Genomic DNA, 7,501 nt, shown 5'->3' with positions numbered 1-7,501 from the left:
ATAGAGGTTATGTTTTGACTTCTGAAAAGAAGGGTCGAGACATTAAAAGAGAAAAGGTTTAAGCTGGTTTGTAGAATGACAATATTTAATTGTACTAAAGGATATGAAATGAATTATGTGGAGTCTAGGAATTCAATGAGGCATGAAGTTAAATTTAATTAATTTGACTATTTATATTCCATAATCAAGTAGATGGTTAATACAACTTCTATTTTATTTGAGAGTTTTTCGTTTTTCTTTCACATTTATTTAAAAAATGAGGGTATGTTGAGAAATATGCTTAAAAACTCAACTTTATAAGGATTATGATATGATATGATATGATGTATAGATTCATGGTGATGGTCTCTCTTATAGGAATGTATGTGTGTGTTTATTTATTTATTTATAGAGCAATGGAGGTGATGCTTTGACTTGTGCAAAGAAGGGTCGGAGCATAGAAAGAGCAATGGTTCAATGCGGTTTCAGAATAAGAAAGGATTTTTATTTAATAGTAATAAAGGATAAGAAGTGAATTATGTGGACTCTTGGAATTAAAAGGGACACGAAGCTTAATTTACTTAATGTGACTATTTATCTTTCCTAATTGAGTAGAAGACTAATGCAATTTTCATTTTATGTGAGACTTATGTGTCTGCATTTATGTATTTATAGAGTGATAGTGGTTATGCTTTGACTTCTGAAAAGAAGGGTCGGGACATTAAAAGAGAAAAGGTTTAAGTTGGTTTTGAGAATGATAATATTTAATTGTACTAAAGGATATGAAATGAATTACGTGGAGTCTTGGAATTCAAAGAGACATGAAGTTAAAATTAATTAATTTGACTATTTATATTCCATAATTAAATAAAGGATTAATACAACTTCTATTTTATTTGATAGTTTTTCGTTTTTCTTTCGCATTTATTTAAAAAATGATCAATAATGAAAATAAGGGTATGTTGAGAAATATGCTTAAAAAACTCAACTTTATAAAGATTATGATATGATATGATGTATAGATTCATGGTGATGCGCTCTCTTATAGGAATGTATGCGTGTGTTCATTTATTTATTTATAGAGCAATGGAAGTGATGCTTTGACTTGTGCAAAGAAGGGTCGGAACAAAGAAAGAGCAATGGTTCAATGCGGTTTAAGAATAAGAAAGAATTTTTATTTAATAGTAATAAAGGATAAGAAGTGAATTATGTGGACTCTTGGAATTCAAAGGGACGCGAAGCTTAATTTAGTTAATTTGACTATTTATCTTTCCTAATTGAGAAGAAGGTTAATGCAATTTTCATTTTATGTGAGAGATTTATGGTGATGGCCGCTCTTATGGGACTGCATGCGTGCATTCATTTATGTATTTATAGAGTGATAGAGTTTATACTTTGACTTCTGAAAAGAAGGGTCAGGACATTAAAAGAGAAAAAGTTTAAGCTGGTTTTGAGAATGATAATATTTGATTGTACTAAAGGATATGAAATGAATTACGTGGAGTCTTGGAATTCAAAGAGAAATGAAGTTAAATTTAATTAATTTGACTATTTATATTCCATAATCAAGTAGATGGTTAAAACAACTTCTATTTTATTTGAGAGTTTCTCGTTTTTCTTTCGCATTTGTTTTAAAAATGATCAATAATGAATATCAGGGTATGTTGAGAAATATGCTTAAAAAAACTCAACTTTATAAGGATTATGATATGATGTGATGTATAGATTCATGGTGATGGACTCTCTTATAGGAATGTATGTGTGTTCATTTATTTATTTATAGAGCAATGGAGGTGATGCTTTGACTTGTGCAAAGAAGGGTCGGAACATAGAAAGAGCAATGGTTCAATGCGGTTTAAGAATAAGAAAGGATTTTTATTTAATAGTAATAAAGGATAAGAAGTTAATTATGTGGACTCTTGGAATTCAAAGGGACGCGAAGCTTGATTTAGTTAATTTGACTATTTATCTTTCCTAATTGAGAAGAAGGCTAATGCAATTTTCATTTTATGTGAGAGATTCATGGAGATGGCCGCTCTTATGGGACTGCATGCGTGCATTCATTTATGTATTTAAAGAGTCATAGAGGTTATGCTTTGACTTCTGAAAAGAAGGGTCGGGACATTAAAAGAGAAAAGTTTTAAGCTAGTTTTGAGAATGATAATATTTAATTGTACTAAAGGATATGAAATGAATAACGTGGAGTCTTGGAATTCAAAGAGACATGAAGTTAAATTTAATTAATTTGACTATTTATATTCCATAATCAAGTGGAGGGTTAATACAACTTCTATTTTATTTGTGAGTTTTTCGTTTTTCTTTTGCATTTATTTAAAAAATGATCAATAATGAAAATAACGGTATGTTGAAAATATGGTTAAAAAAACTCAACTTTATAAGAATTATGATATGATATGATGTATAGATTCATGGTGATGGACTCTCTTATAGGACTATATGTGTGTGTTCATTTATTTATTTATAGAGCAATGGAGGTGATGCTTTGACTTGTGCTAAGAAGGGTCGGAACATAGAAAGAGAAAAGGTTCAATGCGGTTTCAGAATAAGAAAGGATTTTTATTTAATATAAGTGAAGGATAAGAAGTAAATTATGTGGACTCTTGGAATTAAAAGGACGCGAAGCTTAATTTTAGTTAATTTTACTATTTATCTTTCCTAATTGAGTAGAAGGCTAATGCAATTTTTATTTTATGTGAGAGACTCATGGTGATGGCCACTCTTATGGGACTGCATGCATGCATTCATTTATGTATTTATAGAGTGATAGAAGTTATGCTTTGACTTCTGCAAAGAAGGGTTAGAACATTAAAAGAGAAAAGGTTTAAGGCGGTCTTGAGAATGAGAATATTTAATTGTATTAAAGGATATGAAATGAATTACGTGGAGTCTTGGAATTTAATGAGACATGAAGTTAAATTTAATGAATTTGACTATTGATCTTCCATAATCAAGTAGACGGTTAATACAACTTCTATTTTATATGAGAGTTTTTCGTTTTCTCTTTCGCATTTATTTAAAAAATGATCGATAATGAAAATAAGGGTATGTTGAGAAATATGCTTAAAAACTCAACGTTATAAGTATTATTATATGATATGATGTATAGATTCATGGTGATGGTCTCTCTTATAAAACTCAACTTTATATTAATTTAATGCTTTAAAACCCCAAGTTTATAAGTATTATTTGGATGGAAATCGAAATCTTAAATTCAACATTTATTGATTTGAAGCCCCCTAATCTTTTTATATATATATATATATATATATATATATATAAAAGATTAAGATTAAGATTTATATTTATATTTTTTTACTTTGGGGTCTTGCTTATTACTGTTTTCTATATTGATTAATAGTCATTAATTAGGTTATTGTAAAATTTTGAAAGCTTAAGCTAAAAGTTTGTAAAATATAGCATCAACACTATGTTAGACAGACATTCTGGATCATATAATTTATTCCAACATCTTGAAGGGTAATTAATATTTAAATATTTTCTCACAGATTTGAAAGATATAAAACAGAAATCAAACTTTGACATATAGTGTTCTTGTTTGTCGGGCTACTTCATCATCATGTTCTGCAACCCTCAAGCATCACATATTAACCCAACTATTTGCAATGAACTTATAAATAGATATTGTATAATAGAAAATAGCATAGATTTGTGATATATACCAGATCTCACCATCAGTACGAATGTGATTTTGAAATTCATATGCACTACGGCAAAGTTTGTAATGTTCTTTGGCTGGTGAAAATCCCACAATTAAAAGGAAATTCTTCTATACATCAAGTGTATCTTGTGTGCTTGGGTGTCTACATAAAAGAGGTCTAATCGAGACCAATATGAAATAGAATACTTAAATTATAATAAGGATAAGAATTACTCAACCAAAAGGGGAATTAAGAAACGTTGATTTCTTTCTTACCTGATATAGATTCTCATATAATAATGGAAGGAAATCAATCTACGTAAGTTGTTGACTGAAGAAGATGGAAGTAGTGGGGGTGGTGAAAGCCGGTAGCGAGGTGAATTTCGCTTTAGGAGAGGTGGAGAAAGCAAAAGAAGTGCCATGACCGATGACTTCTGAGGTCGTACACTCATGGTGAGGATTGGACGAAGGAAGGAGCTTATTAATCTAAAGGGTATTTAATGGATGAGAGGCAAGCGAAAGGTTCAAGACCGTGACTTTACTTACAGGGGTATTTTGATGAGGGAGGCAATAAGATTGCTCAACCAATTAGTAAGTTGGAAGGTCATAAGTCATAACTCATAAGTTATGGTATGTGAAGCATAAATTTGGATTGGGATAAATAAAAACTATACTATTATTATTAAAATTAGATAAATAAGAATGAGTTGATTATTGAAATAAAGGGGTATTTGCAAAATTCAATAGGAATAAAGGAGTATTTATTGTTTCTTAAACCCTACATTTAGTGATTTGAAGTACCCCTAATCTTTATATATACTAGTGATGGCATGCCCGTTCTATGCACGAGCTATTATGTCTTTCTTTTTTTAAGGCAAATTACTTTTATTGAAGAGTTGTGTGCTTCGCACGGGCTTGTGTTTGGATTGTTGGATCTTTGTATAGGTGAAAACATATAATTGAGGCGGCGTTCTCCTTAGAAATTAATAGAATAATTTGTTACTTTAACATACAATGTGCATTGTCGGTCAAGCACAACTTGCAAGTGAAGCTTTTTTTATTACGTAACTTGTGTGATCATGTGTGATCCTCCATAGATTATTGTACATTACATTATTTTTTATTAGGTATGTAACCTTTCGTTGTTATTATTTGAGCCTGTTTTTTAAAGTTTTAAATTCCATTTTATCCACTATATTAACTATATACACATATTAAGACTTGAAGGTAATAGAAAAGATGGAATAAAACATGCAGAAGAATAGAAATTTATAGGAATAAATTGACATTAAGTTTGACATCGCTTTGATATTGATCATCTTTTCCCAATCATAAAACCACTCAATTTTTTTATTCATATATATAGATTCATGGTGATGTCCGCTCTTATGGGACTACATGCGCGCATTCAATTCTGTATTTATAGAGTGAGAGAGGTTATGCTTTGACTTTTGCAAAGAAGCGTCGAAACATAAAAAGAGAAAAGGTGTAAGGCGGTTTTGAGAATGAGAATATTTAATTATACTAAAGGATATTAAATGGATGACCGGGAGTCTTGGAATTCAAAGTGACATGAAGTTAATTTTAATTAATTTGACTATTTATCTTCCATAATCAAGTAGAGGGTTAATACAACTTCTATTTTATTTGAGAGTTTTTCGTTTTTCTTTCGCATTTATTTCAAAAATGATCAATAATGAAAATAAGGGTATGTTGAGAAATATGCTTATAAAAACTCAACTTTATAAGGATTATGATATGATATGATGTATAGATTCATGGTGATGATCTCTCTTATAGGACTGTATGTGTGTGTTCATTTATTTATTTATAGAGCAATAGAGGTGATGCTTTGACTTGTGCAAAGAAGGGTCGGAACATAGAAAGAGCAAAGGTTCAATACGGTTTCAGAATAAGAAAGGACTTTTATTTAATAGTAATAAAGGATGAGAAGTGAATTATATGGACTCTTGAAATTCAAAGGGACGCGAAGCTTACTTTACTTAATTTGACTATATATCTTTCCTAATTGAGTAGAAGGCTAATGCAATTTTCATTTTATGTAAAAGATTCATGGTGATGGCCGCTCTTATGGGACTGCATGCATGCATTCATTTCTGTATTTATAGAGTGATAGAGGTTATGCTTTGACTTTTGCAAAGAAGGGTCGGAACATAAAAAGAGAAAAGGTTTAAGGCGGTTTTGAGAATAAGAATATTTAATTGTACTAAATGATATAAAATGAATTACGTGGAGTCTTGGAATTCAAAGAGACATGAAGTTAAAATTTAATTAATTTGACTATTTATCTTCCATAATCAAGTAGAGGGTTAATACAATTTCTATTTTATTTGAGAGTTTTTTTTTCTTTCGCATTTATTTAAAAAATGATCAATAATGAAAATAAGGGTATGTTGAGAAATATGCTTAAAAAAACTCAACTTTATAAGTATTATGATATGATATGATGTATAGATTCATGCTGTTGGGCTCTCTTATAGGACTGTATGTGTGTGTTCATTTATTTATTTATAGTGCAATGGAGGTGATGCTTTGACTTGTGCAAAGAAGGGTCGGAACATAGAAAGAGCAAATGTTCAATGCGGTTTCAGAATAAGAAAGGATTTTTATTTAATAGTAATAAAGGATAGGAAGTGAATTATGTGGACTCTTGGAATTCAAAGGGACGCGAAACTTAATTTACTTAATTTGACTATTTATCTTTCCTAATTGAGTAGATGACTAATGCAATTTTCATTTTATGTGAGAGATTCATGGTGATGGCCGATTTTATGGGACTGCATGCATGCATTCATTTATGTATTTATAGAGTGATAGAGGTTATGCTTTGACTTCTGCAAAGAAGGGTCTGATTAAAAGAGAAAAGGTTTAAGGCGGTCTTGAGAATGAGAATGTTTAATTGTATTAAATGATATGAAATGAATACGTGGAGTCTTGGAATTCAATGAGACATGAAGTTAAGTTTAACGAGTTTTTGATGTAGAAGATCCCGTATATGGGCAACTACGAAGCATACTTCTCAAGAGAGAGGAAGAGAGATGAAGAGAGGAAGATATTCTTGCACAATGAATAATGTCTCTATTTATAGGATAAGGAGGAAAGATTGGACTATTGGGCTAACCAAATTGGGCCGAGTAATGAAAGGCAAATTAAAAATGGGTGAAAATGGGTCTTCAACGGAGGAGTAATGAAAATGAAAATTTACATTTAAGATTCCAAAGTCCCCCTAATCTTTATATATATTAAGATTAGACTAGAATCCTGTTGCCCGTGCTTCGCACAGACCTTATATATATATATCAATATTTTATCTTATGTGATTAGTTTAAATTATGTTTCACATAGGTGTAATTCTAGTTTATTTCATACAATCTTAAGTAGGTCTAATATTAATACTATAAATATATTCATGTAGGTCTAATTCTAATTTATTTTATACAATTTTAAATAGGTCTAATTATATTATTATAATCATCTATTTATTGTATGTACGAACATCTATTTATATTATATAATATACTCTCATATCAGATGATTAAGTGATATATATATCTTATATGATATAGCTGCGAATTATTAGACGTTCCAAATACTTGAGACTCAAATATTTTGATGATTGAATTATCTATTGGGCATATTCCTTTTGTTGGGCTTAGGTGGATGACACAAATAAGAATCTACTGATTTTAAATTTGATTATTAGTTTTTTTAGATTGAGTATTAGATGTGGGCCTTTTACGTAATCATGGTATAATTAATGTGTATTAAGATCACATTTTGGGTTTTTTGCATCTCCTAAGATTATAGTATACTAGAATCATG

Source organism: Phyllobates terribilis, unplaced genomic scaffold (genome assembly GCF_046119375.1).
Source record: "Phyllobates terribilis strain yellow unplaced genomic scaffold, ASM4611937v1 Scaffold_3345__1_contigs__length_81530, whole genome shotgun sequence".
Classification (NCBI taxonomy): domain Eukaryota; kingdom Metazoa; phylum Chordata; class Amphibia; order Anura; family Dendrobatidae; genus Phyllobates; species Phyllobates terribilis.
The sequence above is the reverse complement of the archived record's forward strand: the minus strand, read 5'-3'. Positions refer to the sequence as shown.